The 18,214-nt window shown below is 44.0% G+C and overlaps 1 protein-coding gene across 4 annotated transcripts in view; it reads right to left on the bottom strand.

Annotated features, from left to right (window-relative positions):
* The window catches only part of LOC110523933 (rab GTPase-activating protein 1), a 136,649-nt gene extending 121,468 nt beyond the window's left edge, over positions 1 to 15,181 (bottom strand). For 3 of the 4 annotated variants that reach the window (XR_016496080.1, XM_090234997.1, XM_090235002.1), the window contains exon 1: positions 15,024 to 15,181. The gene's annotated coding sequence lies outside the window, so the exon portion shown is untranslated. The remainder of the gene's footprint in view (positions 1 to 15,023) is intronic. The other variant, XR_016496078.1, reaches the window with a different exon arrangement.
* Between the last annotated feature and the right edge of the window lie 3,033 nt (positions 15,182 to 18,214).

The following is an 18,214-nucleotide window of genomic DNA, read 5'->3' as shown; positions in this document are numbered from 1 at the left end:
AGTCCCGCTCCTTGAAGGAGGAAACTCTACCCTTTAGCTCAGTGTGGACGTTGCCTGTAATTAATGGCTTCTGGTTGGGGTATGTACATACAGTCACGTCATTGATGCACTTATTGATGAAGCCAGTGACTGATGTGGTGTACTCCTCAATGCCATCGGAAGAATCACGGAACATGTTCCAGTCTGTGATAGCAAAACAGTCCTGTAGCTTAGCATCTGCTTCATCTGACCACTTTTTTATTGACTGAGTCACTGGTGCTTCCTGCTTTAGTTTTTGCTTGTAAGCAGCAATCAAGAGGATAGAATTATGGTCAGATTTGCCAAATGGTGGGCGAGGGAGAGCTTTGTATGCATCTCTGTGTGTGGAGTAAAGGTGGTCTGGAGTTTTTTTTCCCTCTGGTTGTACATTTAACATGCTGGTAGAAATTAGGTCAAACGGATTTACGTTTCCCTGCATTAAAGTCCCCGGCCAATAGGAGTGCAGCCTCTGGATGTGCGTTTTCCTGTTAGCTTATGGCCGTATACAGCTCATTGAGTGCGGTCTTAGTGCCAGCATCGGTTTGTGGTGGTAAAGACAGCTACGAAGAAGATAGATGAAAACTCTCTTGGTAGATAGCGTGATCTACAGCTTATCATGAGATCCTCTACCTCAGGCGAGCAAAACCTTGAGACGTCCTTAGATATCGTGCACCAGCTGCTGTTTACAAATATACATTGACACCCACCCCTTGTCTTACCAGAGGCTGCTGTTCTATCCTGCCGATACAGTGTATAACCCGCCAGCTGTATGTTATTCATGTCGTCGTTCAGCCACGACTCTGTGAAACATAAGATATTAGTTTCTAATGTCCCGTTGGTGGGATATACGTGATTGTAGTTCGTCCACTTTATTATTCAGCGATTGAACGTTGGCCAATAGTACCGATGGCAAAGGCAGATTAGCCATTAACGTCAAATGCTGTGTATTATATACCCTTTTGTAGCTCTGAGTCTTTACTTTTATCCAATGTAAAAAATTAAATAAAAAAAATATATCATATTTTGCTACATAAGACAGATTTGAGCCGGTCGGTCACATATCCTCACTGGCATTTTCATTAATTGTCATGTCAAACACTGTATTCAAAGTGCCCACTTGGAAAACTAATGATTATTCTAATTCTAACAGTTCACCCAAGTGTTTTGATTACATGAGGACAAAGATCGTACTTTTTGGAGAAATGTCCTCTGGTCTGATGAAACCAAAATAGAACTGTTTGGCCATAATGACCATCGTTAAGTTTGGATGAAAAGGGGGAGGCTTGCAAGCCGAAGAACACCATCACAACCATGAAGCACAGGGGTGGCAGCATCATGTTGTGGGGGTGCTTTGCTGCAGGAGGGACTGGTGCACTTCACAAAATAGATGGCGACATGAGGGAGGAAAATTATGTGGATATATTGAAGCAACATCAAGACATAAGTCAGGAAGTTAAAGCTTGGTCTCAAATGGGTCTTCCAAATGGACAATGACCCCAAGCATACTTCCAAAGTTGTGGCAAAATGGTTTAACCTCTTAGAGCTCTAGGGGCGCTATTTCATTTTTGGATAAAAAACGTTCCCGTTTTAAGCGCGATATTTTGTCACGAAAAGATGCTCGACTATGCATATTCTTGACAGTTTTGGAAAGAAAACACTCTGAAGTTTCAGAATCTGCAAAGATTTTGTCTGTAAGTGCCCCAGAACTCATTCTACAGGCGAAACCAAGATGATGCATCACCCAGGAATTAGCAGAATTTCTGAAGCTCTGTTTTCCATTCTCTCCTTATATGGCTGTGATTGCGCAAGGAATGAGCCTACACTTTCTGTCGTTCGCCCAAGGTCTTAGCAGCATTGTGACGTATTTGTAGGCATATCATTGGAAGATTGGCCATAAGAGACTACATTTTCCAGAGGTCCGCCCGGTGTCCTTTGTCTAAATTTGTGCGTAATCTTCAGGTGCAGGCATTTTCTCCTGGGATTCAGGAGAGAAAGCATGTTTCCAAGAACGATGTATCAATGAAGAGATGTGAAAAACACCTTGAGGATTGATTCTAAACAACGTTTGCCATGTTTTCAGTCGATATTATGGAGTTAATTTGGAAAAAAGTTTGCGTTTTGAGGACTGAATTTATGGATTTTTTTTGGTAGCCAAATGTGATGTATAAAACGGAGCTATTTCTAATACACAAGGAATCTTTTTGGAAAAACTGAGCATCTGCTATCTAACTGAGAGTATCCTCATTGAAAACATCAGAAGTTCTTCAAAGGTAAATGATTTTATTTGAAGGCTTTTATGTTTTTGTTAATGTTGCGTGCTGGATGCTAACGCTAATGCTAACGCTAAATGCTAACGCGAAATGCTAACTCTAGCTAGCTACTTTTACACAAATGATTGTTTTCCTATGGTTGAGAAGCATATTTTGAAAATCTGAGATGACAGTGTTGTTTACAAAAGGCTAAGCTTGAGAGATGGCATATTTATTTCATTTCATTTGCGATTTTCATAAATAGTTAACGTTGTGTTATGCTAATGAGCTTGCTGATAGATTTACACAATCCTGGATACAGGGGTTTTTTCATAGCTAAACGTGACGCAGAAAACGGAGCGATTTGTCCTAAACAAATAATCTTTCAGGAAAAACTGAACATTTGCTATCTGAGAGTCTCCTCAATGAAAACATCTGAAGTTCTTCGAAGGTAAATGATTTTTTTGAATGCTTTTCTGTTTTTTTGTGTAAATGTTGCCAGCTGAATGCTAATGCTAAATGCTACGTTAGCCATCAATACTGTTACACAAATGATTGTTTTGCAATGGTTGAGAAGCATATTTTGAAAATCTGAGATGACAGTGTTGTTAACAAAAGGCTAAGCTTGAGAGCTAGCATATTTATTTCATTTCATTTGCGATTTTCATGAATAGTTAACGTTGCGTTATGGTAATGAGCTTGAGTCTGTATTCACGAACCCGGATCCGGGATGGGGAGATCAGAAAGGTTAAGGACAACAAAGTCAAGGTATTGGAGAAGCCAACACAAAGCCCTGACCTGATTCCTATAGAAAATGTGGGCCGAACTAAAAAAAAATGTGTGCGAGCAAGGAGGCCTACAAACCTGACTCAGTTACACCAGCTCTGTCAGGAGGAATGGGCCAAAATTCCTCCAACTTATTGTGGGAAGCTTGTGAAAGGCTACCCAGAACGTTTGACCCAAGTTAAACCAATGCTACCAAATGCTAATTGAGTGTATGTAAACTTCTGACCCACTGGGAATGTGATGAAATAAAAGCTGAAATAAATCAATCATTCTCTCTACTATTATTCTGACATTTCACATTCTTAAAATAAAGTGGTGATCCTAACTGACCTAAGAGAGGGAATTTTTACTAGGACTAAATGTCAGGAATTGTGAGAAACTGAGTTTAAATGTATTTGGCTAAGGTGTATGTACACTTCTGACTTCAACTGTAGCTGTTGCCACCCTACAGAAATAAAGCAAATGTATCATTCAAAAACATAAATCAATTTGAAAAATACATAAATCGGCCAGCTCTACTATAGACCGATAAGCATGACGATCAAATGTAGTTAAATTGGGGTGGCAGGGTAGCCTAGTGGTTAGAGCGTTGGACTAGTAACCGGAAGGTTGCAAGTTCAAATCCCCGAGCTGTCGTTCTGCCCCTGAACAGGCAGTTAACCCTAGGCCATCATTGAAAATAAGAATTTGTTCTTAACTGACTTGCCTAGTTAAATAAAACAATATCTAAAGCCCCATTCCTATAGCCAGATGACAGTCGTGTTTCCGGTAGCTTACTTTAATTCTGGTAAAACACCATTTTCAACAGTGCATAGATAACAATAACAGGTAGATCAGCGCGCGCAGTTTGACTAGGCTACTGATATTTCCTGGGGACAGCATGCTAAATGACTATTAACACAGCTACATGCTTAGTTCCACACTGGAGATGATGCACCAGATGTCACTAAAAGATGAGGTATTTTCAGAAGTGAATATAATCAACAAAGTAATATGATATGATCAACAAACATTTTCAGCGATACATTTTCTGATGGATTTCAATCGGTTTTGGGTTCGCTGACTGATGGAGTCCTCTCTTAAACAGTTTAATCGAAATGTCCCACTTCTATCACGGCTGTCTCGATTTTATTTTAATACGGTATGACTTTACTCACATAAAATCTGTGGATGGCCATTTTCTGCTATAGACTGCAGGAAATGGCAGTTACAGGTGTTCAAAATTGCACCTTGTTAAAAAAAAATAGACACTGAGCGGCATTGCCTTCACGTGCACAATGAACAGACTCAGTGAGATGTGTGCATCATTATTTTCAAGTCACACAGACACACACACACACACAACACAGATGCACACAGGCAGAACTTCAAAACATACACATGGGATGGTTAGACAGTCACATGCATGAACGTACAACCAGACAAAAACACACAGAATACACTGACTGAAACTGAAAACAACGTGCACTGACTCACTCATACAAGATGCTATTTCCAGTGGCGACACGTCATTCAGGGCAGGTGGTGCAGAGCCCTACCTGTTTTGAGATCCACATTTCTTTTTTTACATATTATTTTGGCATTAATACGTGTCACATATCAGTTTGCAAACAACGTAAAGATTATTATTATTTTTTTATCATTGCGTTAATAAACTCATGTCTCCCTCACTAGCTTTAAGCACCAGCTCACAGATCACCGCACCTGTACATAGGCCATCAGTAAATAGCCCATCCAACTACCTCATCACCATATTGTTATTTATTTTGCTCCTTTGCACCCCAGTACCGCTACTTGCACACTCATCTTCTGCACATCTGTCAACCCAGTGTTTAATTTGCCATACTGTAATAATTTTGCCACTATGGCCTATTTATTGCCTCACCCCCCTTATCCTACCTCATTTGCACTACATAGGCTTTCTCTATTGTGTATTTGACTGTATGTTTGTTTATTCCATGTGTAACTCTGTGTTGTTGTTTGTGTCGCACTGCTTTGCTTTATCTTAGCCAGGTCGCAGTTGTAAATGAGAACTTGTTCTCAACTGGCCTACCTGGTAAAATAAAGGTGAAATATATATATATATTTTTTAATAAAACCGCATACAAACATGGTCTCTTTTTTACTTTCTTGACTAAGGCAGCTCCAAAATGTCAGAAAGTCGGGGGCGTGCTGGTCTCCATTTAGCTGTAATGTCCTGAGGCAGTGAGTGAGAGAGGGGTAAGGAGAGAGAGAGAGAGAGATCGGCTTTGGGATTTTGTTTTGTTTTTCCAATGTTGTAAATATGAGTCCTTTGATTGGTTCATGATTTTGTTTATTGGAATTCTTTCTTTTGAAGCAATGCTGGTGTCAGCTTGGTTGGTTCGGTCCAACGCCAGCTGACAGAGGGCTCGTTTCTGGGCTCAGCTCTTGGGTTTGAAGTGCTTTAAATTGCAGACTTGAATTTGGACATGAATTTAGATTTAGCCGAAAATGTCATGATCTTTTCTGTATTTTCATTACCGCTGGAAAGCGGACCAATTCTGCCCTACATGCATTAGTTGGTGTATTCCTCTGGCATGTAGGGTGTCCCACATTTTAAAGTCCAGTTTATTGAGTGGCTCCCAAACCTCACGTCCGTAAAGAGCTATTGGTAGGATTACACTATCAAATATTTTGGTCCAAATTCTAATTTCATTTTTTATTGCATACAATACAGGCTTCTGCAGGCTTTTTCTTTGAGTGCATTCACTGCCATTTTAAAGTTCCCCGACGCAGATATGGTCAGACCAAGGTAGGTGTCATTTCAGTGTGTTCAATTATGTTGTTGTTCAGGGTGAATTTATATTTATGTTTCTGACATCTGCTTTTTTTGTTATTATTTACTGCCAGGGTCCAATTATGGCAATATTGCTCTAGAATACTAATGTTCTGTTGAAGACCTTCTTTGGTTGGTGATAGAAGTACCGAATCATCAGCATAGAGCAGGTATTTTACCTCTGTGTCAAATAGTGTGAGTCCTGGGGCTGGAGAATGGTCCAACATGTCTGCTAATTCATTGACATAAATGTTGAAAAGATTTGGACTCAAACTGCAGCCTTGTCTCACACCTCAACGTTGTGAAAATAATTATTTTCTTTGGATTTTGATTTGTATTGCACACTTATTTTTAGTGTACATACATTTTATTAAGTCATACACCTGACCACCAAGCCAACTTTGTAGAATAGCCCTTCGTGCCAAAAAGCATTAAATGCTTTTTTTAAAGTCAATAAAGCAAGCAAAGATTCCTCTTTCTTTTAGTGGACGTGTTTATTAATTAGTGTGTGTAAGGTGTGTATATATGGTCTCTCTCTCTCTCTGTGGCTCTCTCCCTCCCTCTTTGGTGCACTCGCTCTCTCGCTCTGGGGCACTCGCTCTCTCTCCCTATCTGGCTCTCCCTCCCCCTATCTGGGGCTCTCTCTCAGGAGCACTCTGGAGCTCGCTCTCTCTCTGGAGCACACTGGATATCGCTCTCTCCTGCGCTCACTCTCTCTCTGGAGCACTCTGGAGCTCGCTCTCTCCTGCTCTCTCGAGCGCTCACTCTCTCGAGCACTCACTCTCTCGAGCGTTCACTCTCTGGAGGACGCTCTCTCTCTCTCTGGAGGACGCACTCTCTCTCTCTGGAGGACGCTCTCTCTGGAGCACTCTGGAGCTCTCTCCCTCTCTGGAGCACTCTGGAGCTCTCTCCCTATCTGGCTCTCTGGAGCCCTCTCCCTATCTGGAGCTCTGAAACCCTCTCTCAGGAGCACTCTGGAGCTCGCGCTCTCTCTGGAGCACACTGGATCTCGCTCTCTCCTGCTCTCTGGAGCGCTCACTCTCTCTCTCTGGAGCTCGCGCTCACTCTCTGGAGGACGCTCTCTCTCTCTCTGGAGGATGCTCCCTCTCTCTCTGGAGCACTCTGGAGCTCGCGCTCTCTCTGGAGCACACTGGATCTCGCTCTCTCCTGCTCTCTGGAGCGCTCGCTCACTCTCTGGAGGATGCTCTCTCTCTCTCTGGAAGACGCTCTCTCTCTCTCTGGAGGATGCTCCCTCTCTCTCTGGAGCACTCTGGAGGACGCTCCCTCTCTCTGGAGCACTCTGGAGGACGCTCCCCCTCTCTGGAGCACTCTGGAGGACGCTCCCTCTCTCTGGAGCACTCTGGAGGACGCTCCCTCTCTCTGGAGCACTCTGGAGGACGCTCCCTCTCTCTGGAGCACTCTGGAGCTCTCTCCCTCTCTGGCTCCCTCTCCCTATCTGGAGCTCTGGAACCCTCTCTCAGGAGCACTCTGGAGCTCGCTCTCTCTCTGGAGCACACTGGATATCGCTCTCTCCTGCTCTCTGGAGCGCTCACTCTCTCTCTCTGGAGCTCTCGCTCTTTCTCTCTCTGGAGCACGCTCTCTCCTGCTCTCTGGAGTGCTCACTCTCTCTCTCTGGAGCTCGCTCTCTCTCTCTCTGGAGCACGCTCTCTCCCTCTCTATGGAGCGCTCTTTCCCGCGCTCTCTCTCTCTCTCTGGAGCGCACTCTCTAGCGCTCTCTGGAGCTCTCGCTCTTTCTCTCTCTGGAGCAAGCTCTCTCCTGCTCTCTGGAGCGCTCACTCTCTCTCTCTCTCTCTCTGGAGCTCGCTCTCTCTCTGGAGCTCTCGCTCTTTTTCTCTCTGGAGCACGCTCTCTCCCTCTCTATGGAGCGCTCTCTCCCGCGCTCTCTCTCTCTCTCTCTCTCTCTCTCTCTGGAGCGCACTCTCTAGCGCTCTCTGGAGCTCTCTCTAAAACTTTCTCTCTCTGGAGCACTCTCTAAAACTTTCTCTCTCTGGAGCGCACTCTCTAAAACTCTCTCCCTCTGCAGCTCTCTCTCTCTCCCTCCCTCCCTCCCTCCCTCCCCTGCTCTCCCTCCCTCCCTCCCTCCGCTGCTGCTCTCCCTCCCTCACTCTGCTGCTCTCCCTCCCTCCGTAGCTCTGTCTCTGTAGATCTCCCCCTCTTTGTGCAGCTCCCTCTCTCGCTCTGTAGCTCCCTCTCTCTCTCTCTGTAGATCTCCCCCTCTTTGTGCAGCTCCCTCTCTCTTTCTCTCTGTAGATCTCTCTCTCTGTAGCTCTCTGTCTGTAACTCCCTCTCTCTCCCTCTCGTTACCCCTCTCTCGCACCCCTCTCTCGCTCTCTCTCGTTACCCCTCTCTCTCTCTCGTTACCCCTCTCTCTCTCTCTCTCTCTCTCGTTACCCCTCTCTCTCTCTCGTTACCCCTCTCTCTCTCTCTCGTTACCCCTCTTTCTCTCGCTACCCCTCTCTCTCTCTCGTTACCCCTCTCTCGTTACCCCTCTCTCTCTCTCGCTACCCCTCTCTCACTACCCCTCTCTCACTCTCTCGTTACCCCTCTCTCACTCTCTCGCTACCCCTCTCTCGCTACCCCTCTCTCACTCTCTCGTTACCCCTCTCTCACTCTCTCGTTACCACTCTCTCACTCTCTCGTTACCCCTCTCTCACTCTCTCGTTACCCCTCTCTCACTCTCTCGTTACCCCTCTCTCACTCTCTCGTTACCCCCCTCTCACTCTCTCGTTACCCCCCTCTCACTCTCTCGTTACCCCCCTCTCACTCTCTCGTTAGCCCCCTCTCACTCTCTCGTTAGCCCCCTCTCTCGCTACCCCCCTCTCTCGCTAGCCCCCTCTCTCGCTAGCCCCCTCTCTCGCTAGCCCCCTCTCTCGCTAGCCCCCTCTCTCGCTAGCCCCCTCTCGCTCCCTCTTTCTGTCTGTGTAGCTCCCCCTCTCCCTGTGTAGCTCCCTCTGTCTGTGTAGCTCCCTCTGTCTGTGTAGCTCCCTCTCTCGTTACCCCTCTCTCTCTGTCTGTGTAGCTCCCTCTCTCGTTACCTCTCTCTCTCTCTCTCCTTACCCCTCTCTCACTCACTGCCTCAGGACATTACAGCTAAATGGAGACCAGAACAACAAACTGGACAAACAAGAAAGACTGAAATACAAGCTGCTGATGTTTCCCCCCTCCCTCCCTCCCCTCCATCTCTCTCTAACGCATGTATAGGAAGAAAGCAAATGGGGGTGATGCTAAGTCTGACTGCTGAGCTAACGCTATGACTGCTGAGCTAACGCTATGACTGCTGAGCTAACGCTATGACTGCTGAGCTAACGCTATGACCCCAGCTTCTGTCCTGCCTAGCTAGCTGTCATGTCAGCTAGGTGTCGCCATGACAACACCACCTATTTATCCCTTCAGAGAGACCATCTTGACATTTCGAGATGTTCCACATCTTGACAAAAATGTGGTACGGTTAATGTAGCCGATTTTCTACAGTTGGCTGGGCTGTTAATAAAGCCTCTCATACAAATGGTCATCAGTCAGACTACTAGAGGAGTTAGGCTAGGGTTTACTCGATACAACTGCCAGACGAGGTTGGTTACTTGGGTCCGGCTCGTTACTCAGCTGCCACAGCCTTTCAGTGGCGGTCAGCTATGTCTTCTGTCCTGGCACTGCAGGGGGACTCTTAAAGCCTTCGATCACACCGATAGTGTCATTACGCAAAATAGTACGCAGCATGATCTGGATGTTTGTGCAACAAAAGTTCAACATGCTACCATTTCTGTCAAGCCGTCTACACACACAGTCTGATGCATACATTCGATAAATCCAACGTATACGCCACGCAGAACGCACTGCAACTGTCTCTGCAACGCAATGCTGCAAGGCAAACGCAGCGCTCCATCGGAAATTAATGTACTTCTTTCGGGTGTACCAAAATGCAATGTCGGTGTGATCGAGGAGTTGACTCTCTTCCCTCTTTCACTCTCACTCCCTCTCCAGCTGAACTGGCTGCTTTAAAGGCCTGCCAGGCCAAGCCAGGCCAGCTGAGCTCTCCCTCTTCTCTCAGTGCATCTCATTTCAGGGAGAGGAAGACCGACCGTGAGAGTGAATACTCAGGCTTGCAACACATAGGCTAGCTTCAACCAAATTCGCTGCAGTGATTTATAAAAGGCAGAGACGGGGTGGGGGTGTTACAGAGTTGAGCTTGGGACAGTCGAATCACGAGTGGCGATGCACAAAAGAGGAGAGAGAGAGAGAGAGAGAGAGACAGAGAGAGAGACGGGAAAGGAAAGCGAGAAACGGTGACAGTCACTGAATCACATTGTACGGTTGATGATAACCATCTTATTCAGAAGAAGGCACTCCGTCACAAGCTTACAGTGGCTCGGGGTGGTTAACAGATATTCACGAAGAGATCTTACACAGTTTCCTATCATAACCTACTAAAACAGTATTATGTGGAAGATAAACGGTATCCTGCCCTTTTACTACGCTGAACAAAATTATAAAAACGCAACATGTAGTGTTTGTCCCATGTTTCATTTGCTGAAATAAAAAGACCCCAGAATTTTTCCATGGGCACAAAAAACGTATTACTCTCAAATTTTGATGGAGCACGCAATAGGCATGCTGAGTGCAGGAATGTCCACACGAGCTGTTGCTAGAGAATTGATTGTTCATTTTCTACCATAAACCACTTCCAACGTCGTGCACTTGCCCAGTCATGTGAAATCCATAAGGGCCTAATTTATTTATTTAAATTGACCAATTTCCTTATATGAACTGTAACTGCATGTTGCGTTCATATTTTTGTTCAGTGCATTCGGAAAGTATTCAGACCCCTTGACCTTTTCCACATTTACAGCCTTATTCTAAAATGTACACAATTATTTTTGTTCCTCAATCTACACACAATACCCCATAATGTCAAAACACAAACAGGTTCCTATATTTTTACGAATGTATTAAAAATGAAAAAAATTCTATATCATATTTACTTTGTTGAAGCACCTTTGGCAGTGATTATAACCTTGGGTATTACGCTACAAGTTTGGCACACCTGTATTTGGGGACTTTCTCCCATTCTTCTCTGCAGATCCTCTCAAGCTCTGGCAGGTTGGATGGGGAGCGTGGCTGCACATCTATTTTCAGGTCTCTCCAAATATGTTCAATCAGGTTCAAGTCCGGGCTCTGGCTGGGCCACTCAAGGACATTCAGAGACTTGTCCTGAAGCCACTCCTGGGCTGTCTTGGCTGTGTGCTTAGGGTCGTTGTCCGGTTGGAAGGTGAACCTTCACCCCAGTCTCAGGTCCTGACCGATCTGGAGCAAGTTTCAATAAGGATTTGTCTGTACTTTGCTCCATTCATCTTTCCCTCGATCCTGACTAGTCTCCCAGTCCCTGCTGCTGAAAAACATCCCCACAGCATGATGCTGCCACCACCATGCTTCACTGTAGGGATGGTGCCAGGTTTCCTCCAGAAGTGACACTTGGCATTCAGGCCAAAGAGTTCAATCTTGGTTTCATCAGACCAGAGAAACTTGATTCTCTGAGAGTCTTCAGGTGCCTTTTGGCAAACTCCAAGGGGGCTGTCATGTGCCTTTTACTGAGGAGAGGCTTCCATCTGGCCACACTACCATAAAGTCCTGATTGGTGGAGTGCTGCAGAGATGATTGTCCGTCAGGAAGTTTCTCCCATCTCCACAGAGAAACTCTGGAGCTCTGTCAGAGTAACCGTCGGGTTCTTGATCTCCTCCCTGACCAAGGCCCCTCTCCCCTGATTGCTCAATTTGGCGAGGCGGCCAGCTTCTGAAGAGTCTTGGTAGTTCCAAATGTTCCATTTAAGAATGATGAAGGCCACTGTGTTCTTGGGGACCTTGGGGGTCCACTGGGAAACACTGACCAACACTTTGGTTCTTACTCTGTCACAATAACCCCTTCCTGGCTTTTTTGGAAGGTACCCTTCCCCAGATCTGTGCATTGACACAATCCTGTCTCGGAGCTCAAAGGACAATTCCTTCAACCTCATGGCTTGGTTTTTGTTCTGACATGCACTGTCAACTGCGGGACCTTATAAAGACAGGTGTGTGCCTTTCCAAATCATGTCCAATCAATTTAATTTACCACAGGTGGACTCCAATCAAGTTGTAGAAACATCTAAAGGTTGATCAGCGGTAACAGGATGCATCTGAGCTCAATTTCGAGTCTCATAGCAAAGGGTCTGAATACTCAAGGGGTGGTACCTAGTCAGTTATACAACTGAATGACTTCAAATTAAATGTGCCTTCCGCATTTAACCCAACAACTCTGAAACAGAGAGGTAGGGGGGGCTGCCTTAATCGACATCCACGTCTTCAGCGCCCGGGGAGTGAAAGGGTCTGAATACTTTCTGCATGCAACGTATGTATATGTGACCGACTACCTCGATTCGGTTTTATGTAGCAAAAAAAATACACTTTATCTAATCCTTGGCCTATATTCCAATCGGACTTTGGTGCAGGTCATGTTGTTCTTCACATTACCATCTCTGGTAAACACACACTATATCAAATTAAATCAAAGTGTATTTGTCACATGCACAGGATACAGAAGGTGTAAACGGTACAGTGAAATGGTTACTTGCATGTGCATAGTAGCAATATCAAAAATAGAAAGTACACAGAAAAATATTTTATAAATATTTTATCATTATTAGATGATGCTTACCCAGACACACTTGTCTAAATTGATGGGTCATGTGAAAGAAATGCTAAAAGCACCTCCCAGTCACATCTAGCTAAGTGGATGGGTCACTATGGTCTAGACATCATACATTCATGAAATACAATAGATAGTCGTAATCACCCCCAGACACACTGGCTAAATTGATGGGTCATGTAATCATCTAGCGAAGTGGAATATTTTGTTTAGACATGTAGCTAGTTAGTTAGTTAGTTATCTAAACAATGAATCACAACCCCAACCCATACTACTAGCAATAAAAATGGATTGTCATAGCTAGCCACCGTGTATGAAATTCTGTAGTATGAGTCAGCAGGGAGCTAAAGCTAACCAACTAGGTTCAATGTTAGCTAGCTAGCTAGCAGTAGGCTATAACTAGCAATGCAAATGGCTTTCTGACATACAAGAAAATATTAATGCACAGACCACACAACATTCGCTAGGGTGTCGTGGCAGTTGCAGGAACAGCGGCAGCTGGTAAAGAATGCAAGCGACTTCAATGGCGAATTTCTCTGAACATGGGAAAATATATATCACCAGATTCTCAGGGAAAACATTAAAGGTTGAAGAAGCAATACTCCAATCAGCAGCTCCATACTACTTGTCAGACATAGAGAACTGATACTGTATACTGGTTGTTGGGGTGGGATTGCCGTGAGTGGCTATTGATAATTTTAATGTATTTCTTATGTCTTACTCATTATTAGGAAGAATGACGGACCAAATTGAATGTTAGGTACGAAATGTATTGAAGATTATATGAATCATATCCATTAAAAAGGGACAATTTGGGTGCAGAGGCTTAATTTCATAGAGATCTAATTATATTTTAACAAAATCATGCTTCAGGAAGGCTAATCTTAACTGTTTCTTACTACAGAAACAATTTCAGAACAATCTGAGATGGTGAGTAACAAAATCCTCTTTAATGTGCTTTTTGAGGTGGAATGACTCATAGGAGACATCCTCCAGAACAACTGACTATTTTGTTTAGTAATAGGTTCGCCGCGAACACCACTTGTGAAAGTTCTCATGGGGCAAGTGCAAGCCTTATCCTGTCTGACTCCTGTCCTGGACATGGCTGTCAATAGTACACATCCTAGATGCTACTGCCAGGCTGACATAATGCAACAACAGCAGGGCCTATACCTGGAGTTGCACACCATTCAAGGCTACGTGGGGTGAGCTATCTGCACAATGGAAAATTGCAGAAATTCTGCAGCCTGGCACAGAATTCAGAACTGCACACAGTCAACAACAACTCCAACAAACACTGATCATAGATAACTGTAGGCCAGGGAACTTTCCCTTACTGTGAGCACCTGTAGGTTTTTATGCAAATATTTGAATATGGCTCAGGAGGAGGGTGTGACAAATACAGTTGTTTTTGTCGACTGCTGCCTGTATTTCAGGTGAGGGAACAAACTTCAACTGGCCTGGGCTCCGTTACCATGACTACCGCTACTCATAATCACCAAGGGAGAAAGGGCTTCTCTATGGAACGCCAATTGGGTATTTTCTTTACGTGTCAAAGAAAGATACACGTTCACACGGCGTTCCATACTTCTTTCAAACTACAGGCACCAGAGAAATGCGGCACGTGTTAATGCTGAGGACTAATTCATATCCATTTGGCTAAATTCCACAGTCGTCGTTAGTCAGTCTTACCATAGCTAACTGACGTCAAGGCTGTCAGGGTCAACTAGTTGTCCCTAATGTCATCTAACGTTACGGGTAACGTTAAAACAGTAACATATATGCTATCCGTGGTCATTTACCCTGACGTCATGTGTCCTGTATATCATCAGGGGGCCACTAACTAGCCATCTGCCAATACAGATGATAGAATATTACAACTACCGAACCCAGCAACTACTGTTAGCTAGCTAGCGAATTTAGCAGTCCCTGTCATTTGCAAATAACGCCAACGTAAGGTTACGATAGAGCGGTAGTTGTTTCTGCAAACAAATGCATTTCCAGTTGACACACGGTTGAGTACAAGAAACGGTAGCTGGCGGGGACCGGGTAGAGCTAGCTCGCTAATGTTATATTGCTACTGTAGTTAGATACCGAGAAAAGCAAGCAGCGAAAGCACTACCTCGTTACGTTACACCCGCTAGCCTAGCTAGCTACATAACTCTGCTTTCTCCAGCCAACTTCGTGATGCCCCGAGTTTATGCAGAAATGTTCATTTGCCATAACACTAGTTGGAGGAACACTAGCTAACGTTACTGTCTAGTTCGGACATAAAACCGTCAGCGAAACCGCTCGGCCTTCAAAGTGATGCACAAACCTTGAACGTTCGGCAGCCCACTGAGCTAATGTTGGCTTAGTTACAGTAGCCAGCTATTTAACAGCACTTCAAAATATCTCCAGGCTAAAAGTGTCCTGTTCAGAGGAGACACTCAGCTTATTAATTTAAACACAGACATGCATATACGTGTCGAATATCTTACCTGTTTCGACAATTGTGTGTTATTCCAAAGACGGTTACCATAACATTGCGCTAGCTAGGAAGCTAGCTACATCTGCAACAGCATTTAGGGCTGTAAACACAACGCAAAAAACCTACTGCGTTGGCGCATGCGCAGTACAACACACCTCCTTCGAGTGTATCAGGAAAAGCACTCCCTGAGACCGATCTGGTTATTGTCATCCAGACCAGTATTACATTTCAAAGTGTATATTTGCAAAATAATAAAACAAGGCTATATGAGAAAATTGAGAGACAATGTCGGATAAAAATCGAATGAAGTGTCAAATAAGTGACAGATAAACATATTCTGCATATGATTCAGTCATCAAGTTTCAAGTTTTTATTAGTTGTATGAACGGGATACACATGGTGTATACAGTGCCTTGCGAAAGTATTCGGCCCCCTTGAACTTTGCGACCTTTTGCCACATTTCAGGCTTCAAACATAAAGATATAAAACTGAATTTTTTTGTGAAGAATCAACAACAAGTGGGACACAATCATGAAGTGGAACGACATTTATTGGATATTTCAAACTTTTTTAACAAATCAAAAACTAATGTCTCCGACATTATTTACAAACAAAGCGTGTGTGTTTAGTGAGTCCGCCAGATCAGAGGCAGTAGGGATGACCAGGGATGTTCTCTTGATAAGTTTGTGAATTGAACCATTTTCCTGTCCTGGAGGGATGACCAGGGTTGTTCTCTTGATAAGTTTGTGAATTGAACCATTTTCCTGTCCTGCTAAGCATTCAAAATGTCACGATCACTTTTGGGTTTCAGGGAAAATGTATGGAGTAAAAAGTACATTTTAAAAGTAAAAGTTGTCAAAAATATAAATATTAATTTACAGATACCCCAAAAAACTGAGTAGTACTTTAAATTATTTTTACTTAAGTACTTTAAACCACTGCATCGTCATCGGTGATCAGGCCTACCACCGCCATGTTGGCAGCAAACCGAATGATGGTGTTGGAGTCATGGGCGGCCAAGAAGTTGTGGGTGAACAGGGAGTACAAGAGGGGACTTAGCACGCACCCCTGAGGGGCCCCGTGTTGAGGGTCAGCATGGAAACTCACAGCCAGACCCCATGGAAACAATGGCATCTGCTAAAAAGAAAATAGAGCATCTGGAAGAGAAAACAGAAGACCTGGCAAATAGGGGGCGAAGGAATAACAGTGCTCTATTAAACCAGGCCGAAAAAGAAGAGAGAAACATGCCAATGATCCGCTACCTGCAAGACAAACTCCCAGAGTGGCTCCACCTGTCCACCGACAGGCCCATAGAACTTTAGAGAGCTCATCGAGCACTGAGGCCCCCACCAGCAGCCAGACAACCACCTCGTCAAATCACCATACGTTTCCTGAGATTCACCGACAAGGGAACGAGTCCTACAGGCGGCGAAAATCAACACCATTACAGTGGGAAACGCCAAACTCACTTTACACCAGGACTTGTCAGCTGGAATATGCCGAAAGTGCAGAGAGTTTGACGAGGTGAAGAAACACTTAACTGACCGCGGCATCATCAGGGGATTCAACTATCCAAACGAGCCCAGGATTCTTCACCAAGGAGCCCTACAACACTTCAAAACTCCTGAAGAGACAAAACGTTTTTTTGAAGGACAATCCTGGTCACTGAGGAATGGACCAATGACTAAAAGCGATTGCTGTTATTACTAATGGAGGTAAGACAACATACGGCGCCATCCAATGACCCACCAGCCCTGCTAAATGTCATTATAGCCATCTATTTGTTATTTACTTTATTTTAGCTGAGAGAAGCCTAGCCTAGACCTACTAGGCCTACTTTCATTTCCCCTTTTATGTCAAGTGAGACAATTAACCATACATATAGGCCTGTTATCTTGTATGTAGAACATATAGGCTAATTGGCAGACAAAGTGATCGGATACTGTCAATTTATATTGTGCCTATAATTTTCACATAGGCCTTCACCATTGATAGCCTGTCGATTATGACACATCTACAGACCTAACGAGAGGCTCAGTGTGTCCATTTTATGCCTATGGTTATGACCGCCTTATCCTGTTGATATTTAGTTTTAATAATAACAAACAACTTATCCTATAGATCCGTCTTAGGGATTTGCTGCCTCATTCCTGTTTTATTTAGTCCAAACGATTAGGCCTATGTCCTTTGGGGGATGTATTTGTAGGCTGGGCTATTGATTTTATTTACTTAATTTCTCCCTCTCTTTTATTACTGTGGTCTGGAAGGGGGCTACATTGTCACTTAATGCGGGCGGAGAGGATGAGGAGAGGATCATTTTGTTTCTCTCTCTCTTGGGAGAGAACTGTTCCCATTTTTCGGGAACACAGAATTGTGACTGAGCGTGGGGTTAACAAATTCAACAGGATACGTCGAGTTGTTTGGGAACTCGGCTGGGATGTTTAGAGATTGTTATTTTACATACACCGTTTCTTTTTCTTTTATGTGATCGCAGTTGTAACTATTATCCACCTTTACCCAGAGATGACTTGCACTAGATTTCCATTACTGTTTGATGACGTTGACGAGTACATTAAATCTACTGACATGGAACTGCCATGGGCTAGGTCATGCAAAACAATGGAAAAAGATTCTATGTGCTCTCAAAAAGGAAAAAGCAGACATTGCTCTATTACAAGAGACACATCTCTGTGATGCCGAACATGATATACTCTGCAGAGCTTGGGTGGGACAGGTCTATTTCTCATCTTTCAAATCAAACAGTAGAGGCACAGCCATAGTTATCTATAAGCATGTTCCATTCATAATTGACAAAAATATATCTGATCCGGAGGGGAGATTTATTCTGATAACTGGGTCACTTTCATTAATCAGATGACTGTTATTTATTTAACCCACTATGTTTAATTGTTACTCGATTAAATTAACAATGTAACAATTAACTCATTAGGATTTGGGGCACCATGGAAGTAGTTGTTTAACGAGTTACCATCTCCTGAATTAAACTCTAGAAGATATATAAGTTATATATCAATAACAGTCACTTATTAATCATTACCTCGTATCAGTCTCGTAGTCTGAACGGTCGCAACCTTCTTGGATCCGCAAAAAACCCAGCCTTGAGCATTATTCAGAAGTACTCAAATTGGTTTCATTATTTATTCACTAGCTAACTAAATAATGACACAGAATACACAAACA

The sequence above is a fragment of the Oncorhynchus mykiss genome, chromosome 5 (genome assembly GCF_057628025.1).
Source record: "Oncorhynchus mykiss isolate SJ-2025 chromosome 5, ASM5762802v1, whole genome shotgun sequence".
NCBI classification, from domain to species: domain Eukaryota; kingdom Metazoa; phylum Chordata; class Actinopteri; order Salmoniformes; family Salmonidae; genus Oncorhynchus; species Oncorhynchus mykiss.
The sequence above is the reverse complement of the archived record's forward strand: the minus strand, read 5'-3'. Positions and strand labels throughout refer to the sequence as shown.